The following is a 16,901-nucleotide window of genomic DNA, read 5'->3' on the forward strand; positions in this document are numbered from 1 at the left end:
ATCATTCCCCATGTTGGTTTCCCCTAATTCCCCATTAACCCTACCTAAGGAAACTACTCACTCATGATCAAGTTTAACATGTTAATAAGGTTGTCAATCATACTAACAAGGCAAAACATGATGAATAAATGAAAGTGATTAACAATAATTAAACAAGGTTAAGAGAGAATTATACCTATGAAGATGATTCCAAATAATAAAGCAAAGAATAATAGAAGTACTTGATGATTGATGGAAGGTTGTCAATCCTCCAAATAAACCCAAATAATCTTCTAATTACCCAAAATAAAGGAAGAACAATAGAGAAATTAAGGAAAGATTAAGATATGATTAATATTGAAAATTGTATTACCACTAAATTAAGACTAATTTGAGAGTATTAAGAGATGATTACAACTTGATTGAGGATTGATTAAGACTTGATTAGAATTGGGTCCAAATATAGGTAGTACAAGGGGGTATTTATACTAAAGATTAGGTACAAGGATTAGGGTTACTAAGGGCTTAAATGACTATTAAGACCCTAAGAAAAGTTGAGGAAATCCTAGTCCCGGAGGAAATGAGCGGATCCTCTAGCTAGTCCCGTGTTAATCTGCTCGTCCCGTGCTGAGGCACGGGCTGTTTTGTCTTATGATCCGCTCGGATCCTGGAGAAGACGCTCGGATCCAGCTGCTGCAAGACGCTCGTCCTGGGCACAAGACGCCCGGATCATGGTGCTTAGAGACGCTCGGATCGTGCTCAATCCGCTCGGATTCTTGGACAGACTACTTTTCTTCTTTTGTTCCTTAACAATCCTCAAGGATCATATCGGGGATGCAAGGATCTTTTCATCATTGCCCATTTCACTTTATTATCTACTTAGGCCTCTAGTGTCGGTCTCTCTTTGATGCTTGGTCATTAGGTGCGATCCATTTAGCTTCATTTCGCCTCATAAATGCAAGGTTAGCACTCCTTTCCTACCAAGGAGAAAAAACCTCAAAGAATATGCAAAATGGGAAACTAAAGATAGTAAATGACCTAATTATGTGCTATAAAGCATAGGAACGAGGTTAATTCGGGGACTAAATGTGCTCAAATATGAGTCACATCAAACATCCCCAAACCGAACCTTTGCTCGTCCCGAGTAAAGAGGTGACTAAAACTAGGACCTTTATTTAAACTAACCTACTAATATAGCCAATATGAGACAATTAGCGAGTCTCACTCCGCCCCTTCAACTCACAACAAGACAACCATGAGGTAGGATGCCTTCTTGCAAGGCAAGGTGGGGCTTGCCAAAATGGCGACACATCCAAGCATTAAGCACACAAAAGCAAGTAATGGATGCATCTACAAAAATGAATAGCCATTTTCCTCATCTAAGTGGCGGAAATTATCTATAAGGGAAGCAATCTAAGGGTACATACTCCATCATAGATACGGTTTCTTAAAACTACTAAGCCTAGAAGGATACCAATAAATCACCTCCAAGTTGTGTCAAGCTAGGGTATCTTTGTCCTCAATCGTTAAATGCTTTCATCAAGAGTAGACTCCTTATGGTGTTAGAAACACTGGAGGATCGCCGAATTCCCCTTCTTGCCTAGACAAGAAGAAGGGTCGTACCCTCTCTACTATGCACAAAAGTGGATTCGATGGAAAAAAAAGATCAATAGATTTTGAGTTTCATATGGGAGTTTGCTTTTGATGTTGTTATTCCCCCCAATTTCTTGTGGCATTTGACATTTTGAGAACACTTTCTTTTTGCCATTTCTTTGATATTTGGCATTTCAATACTTGACAACTTTCAACTTTTTGCATTTTCTTTTGAACATTTTCAAAGCCACCCCATTTGTAGCGAGGGTGCTTATATTTGAAGCATATGAGTTCTTATTTTTGTACTCCTCTTTTCTTTGATGCAAATTGCAAACTTTTTGACTTTCATTTCAATGTTTGAACTCAAATTTTGATAATTTTTGTGCCCATTCCCTTTTTGGTTGACAAAATGTGGTAGAATATGGAAGATGGTTGCATGCACTACGCCAAATAAGACATCCAATAACGGTCAAATAATGCAAATTACCGTTTTTAAATAGAAACACGGGACCGTTATTGTAACGACGATTGTTAAATATATATAACGGTTGTACAAATAACAAGCGACCGTTATATAACATCAAGAACCGTTGTTAAATCTTAAGAACGGTATCAAATCCGTTGTCGTAGTTTACTATTGACAACGTCTTATCGTTCCAAAACCGTTGTTAAATATTATATATGATAACGGTTTATTTCGTTATCTTATTTAATTGAATGTCAAAATTTAACAACGGCTTTATTGCATGCAAAACCGTTGTAATATTCATCTGTTGACAACGGTATGTAACCACTATCTATTTATATTGATGAAATTTTGTCAACGGTTCTGCTTAAGTAAACCGTTGTAAAATTTTTGAACTCGACAACGGTTATCGTTCGTTATCTTATATTTTTGGCGGTTTGAATGGGAGGGAAATATGTGTAACACCCCCATACTCCAAGTGCCTTACCAGGACCAGTCAGGTATGAAGACATTACCATCTCGGTTGCCCGAGGTATGATAATCAAATAGACAAAGAAGAAACAACGTTTAATTATAAATACTTAGCGAAGAGTTACAATCCTCAAAACCAAACCGAAAGTACAATACATGTTCTCAAACTGACTGTTCTAACTGAAATGTAAATAACTATTAAACTACAGCGGAAGACTCCTATCATCATGTCGTGGCCATCCCAGCTATCCCAGTACTCATCTCAATACCTGCTCAATATCTGCTCACCATCCCCGAATGGATCACCGCAGGTTTACAAAACAACACCGGGGTCAGTACTAATCACACAATTCAATATATACCAACAATAAGATAAACGGACAGCTAAACTGTCACACACACACAATCAACCAATTCCAACCGTCTCAATCACTGACTGTCCACTGGACCAGCCCTGCCAGTGGGGGACCGCAGCCGTACCCACCAAATCCCCGCTCCACATAGTGAGCGATAACCCTGTCCATTAATGTGCACATCCCTTCTGTGGCGGGTTCCACAGAAGGCGAAACTAGGGCGTGAAGCCACTCCCGCAAGTGACCCCACTCAGCCGAGGCCATGCCTCGCGAACCATCAACAACGATCATAACCACAATCACAATACAATTATTATGTCAAACAACCAAATACAATACAACAACCAATATCCCATTATGGGACTAATACTGAGTAGGAAATCCTACCTGGTAAGCACACAATCAGACGGTCTCTACTGCTGGATCAAAAGGCTTCCTCTATGAACCCTCCTCCTATCATTTAACACATAAAGGCTACCAAATCACATACTACACATAAAACCCCCAAATCTCTAAATTAGGGTTTAACCAAAACAGAGGAAATACAATAAAAAGGGTACATAGATCTTACCCTCGACGCAAGGAACTCAACGGTATAATCAACGATAAGAACTGACCTTTCAAACTCCGGGGATTGCTAATTATGCGATTAGAATGAAGAACTTGCTTGCTTTCTCTCTTAAACAGTGATTTAGGTTTTGCAAAAGTGTTTTAGAACAATGACGACAAAGCTTATATACCTAATCCGCAAAATTAACAAAACCCGAGAAAACTCCCCGTAAAACCGGCTACTCGATCGAGTACCCAAGGCTAATCGATCGAGTACCCCCCTACTCGATCGAGTACCCCAGCTACTCGATCGAGTACCCAACAGGTCAGAAACTTTTCTAAAACGCCACTTACCCTTACTCGACAGAGTAAGGCCTACTCGATAGAGTACCCCAAGACTAATAAATACGGAGTATTACAGTCTTCCCTCCTTAAAAGGAACTTCGTCCCCGAAGTTCAAACCACTACTAAACAAAGGTACTCCCATAACATTCCCGACTCAACGACTAAACAAAAATTCAACATAAACATGTTACTAACCCAACTCATCCCGACAAACATACCGACACAACACATAAAAGGGGTATAAAAACTCTCAAAAACTGCTCGCGATCATCTCCTACCCCCCTAAAAGAAACAAGGTTACGTCCCCGTAACCATACATACCTGATCAAAAAGGAAAGGGTAACGCTCTTTCATAGCCTCCTCTGGCTCCCATGTAGCTTCCTCAGTCTCGTGGTTAGACCAAAGGATCTTGAGCAGAACTGTCTCACCACTCCTAGTCTTTCTAACCTTTCGGTCTAGAATCTGTTTAGGCACCTCAAGATATGATAGGGACTCATCTAGCTCTAAGTTCTCGGCCTCTAACACATGTGACGGGTTACTCACATACTTTCGCAGCTGCGATACATGAAACACATTATGCACTCTCTCCAATGCAGCTGGTAAAGCCAGGCGATATGCAACTTCCCCAACTCGCTCTAAGATCTCATAAGGCCCTATAAACTTCTGACTTAGCTTGCCTTTCTTCCCAAATCTCATAACCCCACGCATAGGAGACACTTTCAAAAGAACCTTGTCCCCAACTTGAAACTCTATGTCCCGGCGATGTAGATCTCGCATAACTCTTTTGCCTATCCTGATTTTGCTCTCATCCGTTCCCCGATCATCTTAATCTGTTCCACCATCTCATGCACCATCTCTGGTCCTAAAACCCTTTGCCTCAAAGACTATCGTCCCAACAGATTGGACTCCTACATCTTCTCCCATACAAAGCCTCAAACGGTGCCATACCAATACTAGTGTGATAGCTGTTATTGTAAGAAAATTCTATTAAGTCCAACCTCTGGTCCCAGCTACCACCAAAATCCATCACACAAGCTCGCAACATATCCTCAAGAGTCTTGATTGTTCTCTCAGTCTGCCCGTCTGTCGCAGGATGAAATGCTGTACTCATCTTCAAAGTTGTTCCCAACGATTCCTGCAACTCTTTCCAAAACCTCGATATAAACCTCGCATCTCTGTCAGACACTATGTCCTTAGGGACTCCATGTAACTTAAGCACATTCTTTCGATAGGCCATAGCCAATTGTGCCTTAGTCCATGTATCTTTCATTGGAACAAAGTGAGCTGACTTGGTCAGTCGATCCACTATTACCCAAATCATGTTGTTACCTTGTTGACTCTTTGGCAAACCCACAATGAAATCCATGGAAATGGATTCCCACTTCCACTCAGGTACCTCTAAAGACTGAATCTTACCTTGTGGTCGTCGCTGTTCCCCTTTAACTCTCTGGCATGTCAAACAACGGGACACAAACTCAGCTGTCTCTTTCTTCATCCCAGGCCACCAAAACGTTTTCTTTAAATCCTTGTACAACTTATCTCCACCTGGATGAACTGAATATGGTGTGCAATGTGCCTCTGTCATGATAGTCTTTTTCAACTCCTCATCATTAGGAACACACCATCTACCATCAAACCTCAAACTAAATGCGTATGAATAGAAAAACGGGACACTGTCCCTTTCTCTACTCCAGCTCTCCACTCCACTATCTTAGGATCCAACGCCTGCTTATCTCGAATATCATCATAAAACTCAAGATGTACTGTCATATCACCCATGGCATCCCCTTTCTGCATCATATGTATCCCAAAGCTCGCTACCTCATCCCTCAGCCTCATTAAAGATAGAGCTATACACAGAGAATGTACACTCTTCCTACTCAAAGCATCAACTACAACATTGGCCTTCCCTTCATGGTAGATGATTTCCATGTCATAGTCGCCAATCAGCTCCATCCACCTCCTCTGTCTCATGTTCAACTCCTTCTGAGTGAAGATGTACTTGAGACTCTTGTGATCAGAAAATACCTTAAAGATTGCTCCATAAAGGTAATGTCTCCAAATCTTGAGAGCAAACACCACAGCCCCCAACTCCAGATCATGAGTAGGGTAGTTCTCCTCATAAGGCTTCAATTGCCTAGAAGCATAGGCAATCACTTTACCATTCTGCATCAACACACATCCCAACCCATTCTTCGAGGCATCTGTATAAACCTCAAAGTTCTCGCTCCCTTCAGCAATGCTAAGACGGGAGCGTGGTCAAACGCTCCTTTAATGTTTGGAACGCCGTCTCACAACTCTCATCCCAACGAAACCTGTTCTCTTTCCTCATCAACGCTGTCATAGGTCTAGCTATCTTGGAGAAATCCTTCACGAATCGTCTGTAATATCCAGCTAAACCCAAGAAACTCCTAACCTCGGCAACGTTCTTTGGTGCTTCCCACCTTGTCACTGCTTCTATCTTCGCCGGATCCACAGCTACCCCATCTTTAGAGATCACATGCCCCAGAAAAGCAACTTTCTCTAACCAGAACTCACACTTGGATAGCTTAGCATACAACTCATGATCCCTCAAAGTTTGCAACACGATCCTCAGATGCTCCTCATGCTCCTCCTTAGTCTTAGAGTAGACTAAGATGTCATCGATAAATACCACTACAAACTGGTCCAAGAAGCGTCAAGATTCTATTCATCAAATCCATAAACACGCCAGGTGCATTAGACAACCCAAACGGCATCACCACATACTCATAATGGCCATACCTCGACGTGAAAATTGTCTTTGGTATGTCCACCTCTCTAATCTTCACCTGATGGTACCCCGACCTCAAATCAATCTTAGAAAAGACTGACGCACCACTCAACTGATCAAACAGGTCATCTATCCTTGGCAAAGGATACTTGTTCTTTATCGTCACTCGGTTCAGCTCCCTGTAATCTATGCATAACCTCAGACTCCCATCCTTCTTCTTCACGAAAAGGACTGGTGCTCCCCACGGCGATACACTAGGTCTAATGTATCCCTTCTCTATCAGATCATCCAACTGCTTCCTAAGTTCCTCCATCTCCTTAGGACCCATACGGTACGGTGCCTTAGAGATTGGCCCCGTCCCTGGTTTCAACTCAACTGTGAAATCTATCTCCCTTCTCGGCGGCAACCCCGGAATCTCATCGGGAAAAACATCTGCAAACTCTCCCACCACTGGTATCTCATCAACTGTCGGACTCTCTATCCGGTCATCTCTCACATGGCACAAGATCAAAGGACATCCCTTCCTCAGATAAGACTTCAAGGTGACAGCTGCAATCAACTTAACTTTGGGTTTGACTAGAAACCCACGATAAGACACACTAACGCCCTTAGGACCTCTTAAAGACACTTTCTTTTGATGACAGTCTATCTTAGCTTTATACTTTCCCAACCAATCCATCCCAACTATCATCTCAAAACCGTCAAAAGGAAACTCTAGCAAGTCGACAGGTAGGTCAACTTGCCCAACTATCATAGATACACCTCTATATAACCTCTCACAAGATACAGACTTACCCGAAGGTATGAAAACTTGCTCACTAACAGACTCATATGCCCTCAAACCCAACCTTTTAACATGACTCGAAGATACAAACGACTGAGAAGCCCCCGAATCAAACAAAACAAAGGTATGAATACCATTAACAAGAAATGTACCGGTCATCACGTGTGCATCCTCCTCAGCTGCTTGCTTCTCCATCATGAATAGCTTTCCTTTGGTCTTGTCCACCTCCTGGACAAGTACTATTTGAAGTGGTCGGCTTAGCACCCGACCCTTGATTGTTGTTGTTGTTCGTTGGTGGTTTCTGATAAGAATTACCGCCGTTGCGGTTGCCTCCCCACTGGTAACTCGACTTCCCGGTTCGGCCACGACCCCGCCGGTCGTTGCTCGCGAAGCTCTGTGCGCAGTCTCTCGGAGAGTTCCGGTGCACTTGTGCACTCATGTCTCTTGTGGCCTACACCACCACAGCTATAGCAGGTCACTCCCCAACTATTACTCATACTTCCACGGTCACGCCCAAAGGAAGCCCCAGCACTGAACCCTGACCCAGAAGAAAACCCCTTAGATTGATTGTGGTTGCCTTTCTTATGGTTAGATTGGCCACCACCCTCGCTCTCAGACTTCCTCTTCTCACCACCTAATCTCTCCTGAGCCATCTCCACCAACCTCTCAGCTCTCCCAGCCCTCTCATAAGCCTCCTTAACATCAGTAAGGACCCCCACGGGTAACTTATCCATAATCTTAGGGGTCAACCCCCTCTCAAACCTCAATGCCAGATTCTCCTCACTCAAACCCATGTCCTCAGCATACCTAGACTTCTCATTAAACTGCCTGTAGTACTCGGCCACAGACATCTCAGCGGTCATCTTAAAACTGTCAAACTCTTCCCTCAACTTACTCCTCACATGTTCCGGTACAAACTCCTTCCTCACAGCCCTACGAAACTCCTCCCAAGGTATAGCAGGTAACCCTTGGTTTGTATATATCTCCTTAGCACTCACTTTCACTGTATCCCACCACTTGCCAGCTGCCTCCCTCAGATAGAACGCAGCCTGTTCCACTCTCATCTCATCAGGACAGTGAACCAAATCTAATATGTTCTCCATCTCTCTCAGCCAACTATCAAGAAGGTTAGGCTCCCCAACTCCCTTGTACTCTTTTGGGTTAAACCTCGCGATATAGAGGCTGATTTTAGAATGATCAACCTCCTTCTCCTTCTCCTTATCCTTATCCTTCCCCACAGTCTTTAAAGCCTCAGTGAGAGCATCCTGATGCTCCAACATCTTAACGATGTCATCTATGTTCATAAGCTCAGCTCTCGCATACAAAGCAGTCTTCTTGGGCGGCATCTTGAAACTATATGTAAGAAAGGGTAGACATAAACACACGTACTAAACCTCAAAACACGAAAACACGCTGTCCAGAACCCACTCGATCGAGTGTCCAAACGTACTCGATCGAGTAACGGGCTACTCGATCGAGTACCCAAACATCAGACCCCAAACAGACCTTCTGATCTCTTACCTACTCGACCGAGTAGCTAGGCTACTCGATCGAGTGACCCCCTACTCGATCGAGTACCCCTAGTTACTCGATCGAGTACCCCAAAACTCGATTCTGAACTCAAAATCATCAAAAACCCACCCGATCAAGTCAGTCCCACTCGATCGAGTCATGCTAACTCAGAAACGCTACCCGCATGCTATATCATATTCTAACATGCTATAAACTTTATAAAACCAACATTATATCATAATTAAGCATATATTACTACGCATCCTTTCATACGATCTACGAAATCATTATATCATGCTATTAAAGCCACATTGTAAACGTCCAACATGTTATTCCAACAACAAGTCTACATATATATCACTTTTCTTTCACATTCTCAACTTCTCCTTCAACACCCAACAATCACACACACTTCATCACATTGTTACACAAGTTAACCAAACACACATACGACTCGACAAATACTCCCCCCCATGTGACCGGTTCAAAATTGTAGGGCGACCCCGCGACTTCAGGACGTCTCCCAAGCCTTTGCATTAGCTCCTACAACTTTTACCCCGGGTTCATTTTAATTGACTCCCTATGTTCATTAGGTTCATTGGTTACAGGTTTCAGGATCGTCGCTCTGATACCATTTGTAACACCCCCATACTCCAAGTGCCTTACCAGGACCAGTCAGGTATGAAGACATTACCATCTCGGTTGCCCGAGGTATGATAATCAAATAGACAAAGAAGAAACAACGTTTAATTATAAATACTTAGCGAAGAGTTACAATCCTCAAAACCAAACCGAAAGTACAATACATGTTCTCAAACTGACTGTTCTAACTGAAATGTAAATAACTATTAAACTACAGCGGAAGACTCCTATCATCATGTCGTGGCCATCCCAGCTATCCCAGTACTCATCTCAATACCTGCTCAATATCTGCTCACCATCCCCGAATGGATCACCGCAGGTTTACAAAACAACACCGGGGTCAGTACTAATCACACAATTCAATATATACCAACAATAAGATAAACGGACAGCTAAACTGTCACACACACACACAATCAACCAATTCCAACCGTCTCAATCATCGATCGATCCCTTTGGACCACCGCCGATGGGGGACCGCACTGTACCCACCAAATCCCCGCTCCACATAGTGAGCGATAACCCTGTCCATTAATGTGCACATCCCTTCTGTGGCGGGTTCCACAGAAGGCGAAACTAGGGCGTGAAGCCACTCCCGCAAGTGACCCCACTCAGCCGAGGCCACGCCTCGCGAACCATCAACAACGATCACAACCACAATCACAATACAATTATTATGTCAAACAACCAAATACAATACAACAACCAATATCCCATTATGGGACTAATACTGAGTAGGAAATCCTACCTGGTAAGCACACAATCAGACGTCTAGTAGGATTTTAGCCTGTTCTAGCAATTTCTTTGAAATGCTATTTTTTTCAAGCGCGTTTGTAGTATTCTTTGAAATGCTATTTTTCATTCTTGCTTTGAAAAATAGCATTCAAAGCGGTATGCAAAGTGCAAAAATTCAATCTCGTATCAAATATTACACCCCGCAATCAATTAAACCCGGTTTAAAAACAAGTACAAACAGGATGATCAACAAACCAAAACACAATCGCTATTGAGAAAACAAAAGAAACCAATACACAATGGATCTATATATACACACTCGTACATAAAGCATGAGAAAACTATTGAGACCTCGCTAATGAAACAACATAATTGGCCCACATATTTCTCATCCGGTTGATGTCCTCGGCGAATATTAGGGGCTTTGTTGAGTATTTGTGGAAACTACAATTCAAAATATACATAATCAAAATAGATGTAATACATGGTGGAAGTATACAGAATTGAACTCAATTTACGTCTGAAATAGTTTTTAAATCACACTAACCCGTATCGGAATGGTAGATAGTTTTCTGTGGATAACCTCCCACATGGACTGGCGAACGTAAAAACCGCATTGTTTGTCGTCTGGTGCTTTAGGAGACTATTATATAAATCACACACAAATCAGCTGAATTAGATAATCAACCTCTTGCATAAACATTAATTAAATGATACGAGTAATTCTTAAGAATACACTTACTAATGGCGTGATAAAATTGGGAACAACGTCGCTTTCATATTTCCCAAGTGGACATAATCTTTTTTTTGCTTCAAAAACACTAAATCATAAATATACACACATGCCATTATTATTTGCATATGTATATGTCTCAAGTCATACAATAACAAATGACATTATTGAAGGTTGTAAACTTACTCAGTTATCATCCTTACACAACTGTCAGAGGGTTTGCCTTTGCGAGAGTCACTCCAGTACACTGTTTTTATTTCCACTTGGATTGCCAGTAGCACCCAATGCTTCCTATTCAATTTGGGACATTGAACTGTTAGTTCATTTACACGCATTTAAGCATGTTAGTAATAAATTTATAGAACCGTGATTCATTACAATAATCACGTCCTATACATACATATTCTCATTGTAGGGGCAAGCCATAGTTGTTTGGACGACATCAACCGACGAGCGATACTATTGATTTGTTCTTCGTATGAAATTCTGTGCACAGAGAACGCCTTAGGACTCAAGAATCCGTAGGCGTGAAATGGGACCATATTCTCAGCGATCTGATTATTCAGGTACCTATTACGCCACATGGAACAAAGAATATTATTGTAATTGATAATTTAAACAAACATCATTATTCGTAAATGAAAATGACTAAATAGTTTTATTAATAAAACTTACTTCATCAAATCAAAATGTGAACAGCATCTAAATTGTCAAGGTCGACGAATTCCATCAGTTGCTTCGGGTCCAGTACGGCTACATCAGCTACGCCCATAATTTCCTGTTCAATGTTAATCATGACTACATCCCCTCTAGGTGACATCTTTACAGCCAGGTTGTGCAAAGCCATCAGTGAAGCAGTTTTCATTTTTTTTCTTATAGCCACACGATTCATAATAAGAATCATAAGTAGGCTTGACTGCAACAACTTTCGTTGACGTAGTAGTAATTGCTTTAGCTGCTGCCATGGCTTTGCTTAACTTCTGCAAATGTAAAGATTAAAGTACTTACGATGTGTTAATATTCGTACCCTAATATATTTAAAGAACAAGTAATAATTAACGTCTGCGTATAAGTACCTCGGGGATGACAACATTGATGAGGTTGTTAGGCCATTGCACATAAGAGCTCAGGGCTTCTTTCAAATACGTGACCTCCTCAGTAGGAAATGGTACTTGTACTTCCCCATACTCGTCTTTATATAATTGGGACACTTCCACTTTACTGCAATTGTGACGAAGGGCTATACCATGAACCTTAACTTGTTGAAGCCGGTCGTAAGCGAACACGTATCCCCTGGCAACAACAACTTTCTGTTTCCCCTGTAAATAGAACAGACGACAAGGCACCTTGCAATCGCCCTTCACGACAGCTTTAATCAATTAGTACACATACATTCACTACCTTTAATAAATTTCATAAGTAAAAAACGTGTACTGAGATGAATAATTATAAACTAGCAGCTATTACCTTTTTCGGTGTAGAGAAGAACGTCTGATCATCAACTAACTCAATATTTTCTGTGTCACGGCCTTCTTCGGCTTCCTCTTCCTCTTCAATCGCCGATATCGATCCTCGGCTCCCACCTGAGTCTCCTTTGCCATTTCCTTCTCCCTTGCCATGTCCTCATCGACTTCCTTCTGTACATTAACACTTGTCCATATAACACGTACTGATTTTCCAAATCATATCACATTGTATATATATAAGACATAAATATTATTACCTCTTTTTCCTTCTCCTCCTCCTCCTCCTCCTTCTCCTCCTCCTTCTCCTCCTCCTCCTCCTCCTCCTGCTCCTCCTTCTCCTCCCCATCTGCTTCCATTATGACCTCTTGAACCATATCCAACTCTTTTTCTGACGGCTTTTCTCCAGTTTCCAACATTCTTATCATCAACCTGGCTATTTTATGTAGCTGTGTAGTAGGATTAATGTCAGCATATATAGTTATAAATTATGTTGGTTCAAATACAGTATTTATAGATTACCTTCTTGGAATCATCACCACTTCGAGTAGTTTTCCCAAAATACTTACTGATACCAACATGCGTCGATACCCCTCTCACACGACCTGGATGCTCTGCTTTGCCGATTGCCCTAGCAAGAATGTCATCACGTCCTTCAGGCTTCCATTTTCCTTCCTCTACCTCCTTCTCACAGATCCTCTACATACACATAAAACCATTAAGAAACACACAATTATATAACTCCGACTACCAGTGGTAGGAGTGACATATTTATTCAAACTTACAATTTTCTCTTTGATGTCCTTATCATATTCAGTTTCCGTCTTTCCATTCTTAGGAGTGTGACCTTCCACACAAGCGTCGTGACGACTGAATTTTCCAAGCTTTGCCTACAATTCATTCATCACATTGATATCCTCTCAAAATATGTATGATTACGATGAACATATATAACATCCGACTAAAACACATAATAGTCTAATACTATAAGAATTATGTAGTACTTACAAGTTTCTTCTTAATCAATCTATAACCACCTCGGGAGCCGTAAAAGACGGTCTTTTTCTTTGAAATGTTCGCCTTGTTCCTCTCACTCATAGCCTTCATCAAATAAATTGTATCAAGAAACGTAAGCATGACCAAACACTAAACTAAGTATACTTCTTTACTTATTATTATTAAGTTACCTTAAACTTGTCAGACTGCCTATAAGCGATATAGCTATCCCAATGGTCTTGACTGACATACGGATACTTCTTTGTTGGTGGGTTCTTGTTCATCTCCTCGGTTTCCTTGTTGAACAAGTGGTTCTCAGCCATATTTAACTTCCAAGAACTGAGGGCTTCCCCTGTCTTTGTTTTTAGGTACTTATCATACTTTTCGGGGACAACGTAAGCTAACTGCATATATGATGAGCATAGTTGGTACAAGTGTTTCGGCTAATACACATATCAAGTAGTAACTTAATTTCAACTAAAACATTTATTATTGTATATACATACCTTTATTCTGTTTATTAGCATGGTGTTCCGTATTTGACTCGGTTCACGGATACGCGGCGCGCATCGAGAGGCACATATTGTCTTACACAACAACCAATCCAACTCGCAAAATACCCGGCATACTCACCATATGGCAGCCCCGTATCTTTATCCCATTGTAAAGGATTAGGTATCTTTGAATTTATTGCTTCTAGGGAAACCCTATGGCGCATTCAACCCGAAGTGTGTTGCAAATTATTCTCATCACCTGAGTCGTCGCCTGACGCATTTCCATCGTTTCTTTTGCGCTTTTGGACCATATCTAAAGCAGAAATTAATAAACAAATAATAACAATGCATACTTATAAAAACAAACAAATCTACCGAGAGGAGGGTTTATTACTTCTTTAAAGAGGAGAATCCGGATTGATTTGGCGGCGACAATGGAGATGATGACGATGACGATGACTGCGACGACGATGGGTAGACTGGTGGTAGAGGGGAAGCTCAATGTTTGAGAATATTACGTGGGGGAGGGGAAGCTCAGAGTATATATGTGTGAATAATACAACACTTCTTGCAAGACCTTGTTTATTGGAAAGTAATAAGCACAGTATAATAAAAACCGTTATATTTTGTTTCCAAACAGACTACGATTTTGTTTGAAACCGTAATTGATTCGTACTATTTACAACGGGTCATAAATAACCGTTGTCTGTAATATTTTCATGTTGTTTGATTTTCCCGCCAAGAAATAAAGCATCATTTTTATATACATAACAACGGCCTGAACCGTTATAACTGTATACGTCCTTAACAACGATTTGGGTATAACCGTTTTATTTTATATTTCATTGTGTTTGATTTTACCGCCAAGAAATAAAGCATCATTTGGTATATGCCAGCTAATTACAATATGTTTCTTAGAAAATCTTGCTTATTTCCATTAATTTAAAGGATTACAAGTTTACACATAAAGAGTACAAACTACCACCATACATAATAAACTGGTAAATAACAATTAGAAGAAGAAATTTGACAATTAACTTAAGCCATGCCTCATTATTTTTGAGTTCTACGATATCCATTGTTAACTTCTTGCATTATTCTTTTGCCTTCAATATTTCACTGTCATTTCCCCGCTTCGATTCTTCAAATTGATATAGTATACTTCTCACTTGAGTAATCTCGATATCCATGCTCTTTTTCTCATTCACTAACCTGTTTATAACCTTCCTCTGCCACTCAGTCATTGGTTCATCAACCCACTTGAAGTAATTGCATCCACGCATTTTAGTCTCGGGATTATAGAATTTGCATGTAAGAAACTTTCTTCCCGAATTTTGCAAAGTTCAAGAAGTCCGCAATGCTGCCGGAACTGAGCAATTACATGTCCCTGTTGAAATAGAGGAAGAAGAAGAGCTACACCTTGACATAATTTGAGTAAAGAGTGAGTGAGAGAGAGAGAGAGAGAGAGAGAGAGAGAGAGAGAGAGAGAGAGAGAGAGAGAGAGAGAGAGAGAGAGAGAGAGAGAGAGAGAGAGAGAGAAATGAAGAAATAAAGAAAGAAAGAAGGTTATTTAAAATAATGTTATTCAGCAATTGCATACTTTAACACGGTTCTTATAAGAACCGTTGTAATTATCTTATTAATATCTTCCAATTTCCATTTATTTTTAGAGGTGTTTGTGAACTAACACGGTTTTTTTTGCACTACCGTAGTCATTATATTATATGTTATTGTTTCATTCATTTGTCTGTTCGCAAGTTATTTAAAATTTATGTTAATAAGCATTTGCATGTAATAAAGAGTACAACAATATATTAAAACGATCATATTATACAATAGCATAAAAAAAACAGTACAACAAGGGGAAAAAAGGAAACACAATAAAAAATAAAAAAACACAAAAACAAACAGCTCACTAATTAGTACATTAATCAAACACCCTAACAGGAGTTTGACTAGGAGGTGGGTACTGAGGATAAACATGATTATAAATCATGCGTACTACATCGGCATCAAGACGGGGATCAAAATGAGGCACTTCTTCGTCTTCCTATGATTTCGGTACATTAATAAAATTGTACGGAATGATTCTTCTCATCAGATGAGCGTCTTCAGCAGTGGCAACCCATAAGTGAGGCCCAGCGTGAACATAACGATCCCTAGGGTGGTTGCTATAATAGTCACTTTTGCCCCTTTGATGGTCACGTGATGCATACCTTGCAGCGAGTTGTTTTGCTTGGCAAAAATCGTCAAGACCATCCCCTCGAAACACGATCAGAGCATATCCAAGAAACCCACGACTAGAATTCCAAGCCGGGTAGATTGTCCTAACATTTGAAAACCCATTCTCAATGAGGATGTCCCTCAATGGGATAAGAGACTTAGAAGCTGGCTTCCCAGCAGCATCGCGTATGACTGAAAGATTGTGAATTATGCACGTAATCGGGTTGACATAGCGGGTTACCGATTGATGAGGAGGTGCGACTGCGGATGATGAAGACGACGACATTATTTTAATTATGATATGTATGTATATGTAGATTATTTAAAAAGTGAAGTAGAAAGGTTAGTAATAATAAAGTGATTCTTATTGTTACTGGAAATGTGATGCTATTTATAGTATAATAAAGCTATAATTAATTGGATTAATTTCATCCATACGTTACATTCAAACTTGTATTAATTGTGCATGCATGAATGAGGTGAATAATGGTCAAACAACCAATAATAATAGGGCATGCATTGGTAAAACCACAAACTTTTCAGTTTTGGATCTGTATTTAAAACGGTTATAAGAAAAACTGTTGTTTATTGGTGTAATATGACAACGGATTTATAAAAAAACGTTGTTGATATATGAAATATGATAACGGCTTAATAAAGAACCGTTATCTTTTTGTGTTATACATACGGTCAAAGAATCAATACTGCAACTTTGAATCAGAAAAAAGTAAAAATTACAGGGCATGCATTAGTCAAATCACAAACACTAGAAAATCACAGATAATTAAACAATTTTTTTAAAACGGATTCT

The 16,901-nt window shown here is 40.4% G+C and overlaps 1 long non-coding RNA gene across 1 annotated transcript; it reads right to left on the reverse strand.

Annotated features, from left to right (window-relative positions):
* Positions 1 to 2,586: 2,586 nt before the first annotated feature.
* Positions 2,587 to 3,448, reverse strand: LOC141646145 (uncharacterized). The gene is made up of 2 exons (XR_012545380.1): positions 3,250 to 3,448; positions 2,587 to 2,789 (listed from the first exon to the last, which is right to left on the reverse strand). It is a non-coding gene; the product is annotated as an uncharacterized LOC141646145 (long non-coding RNA).
* Positions 3,449 to 16,901: the final 13,453 nt, after the last annotated feature.

The sequence above is a fragment of the Silene latifolia genome, chromosome 3, assembly GCF_048544455.1.
Source record: "Silene latifolia isolate original U9 population chromosome 3, ASM4854445v1, whole genome shotgun sequence".
Lineage (NCBI taxonomy): Eukaryota > Viridiplantae > Streptophyta > Magnoliopsida > Caryophyllales > Caryophyllaceae > Silene > Silene latifolia.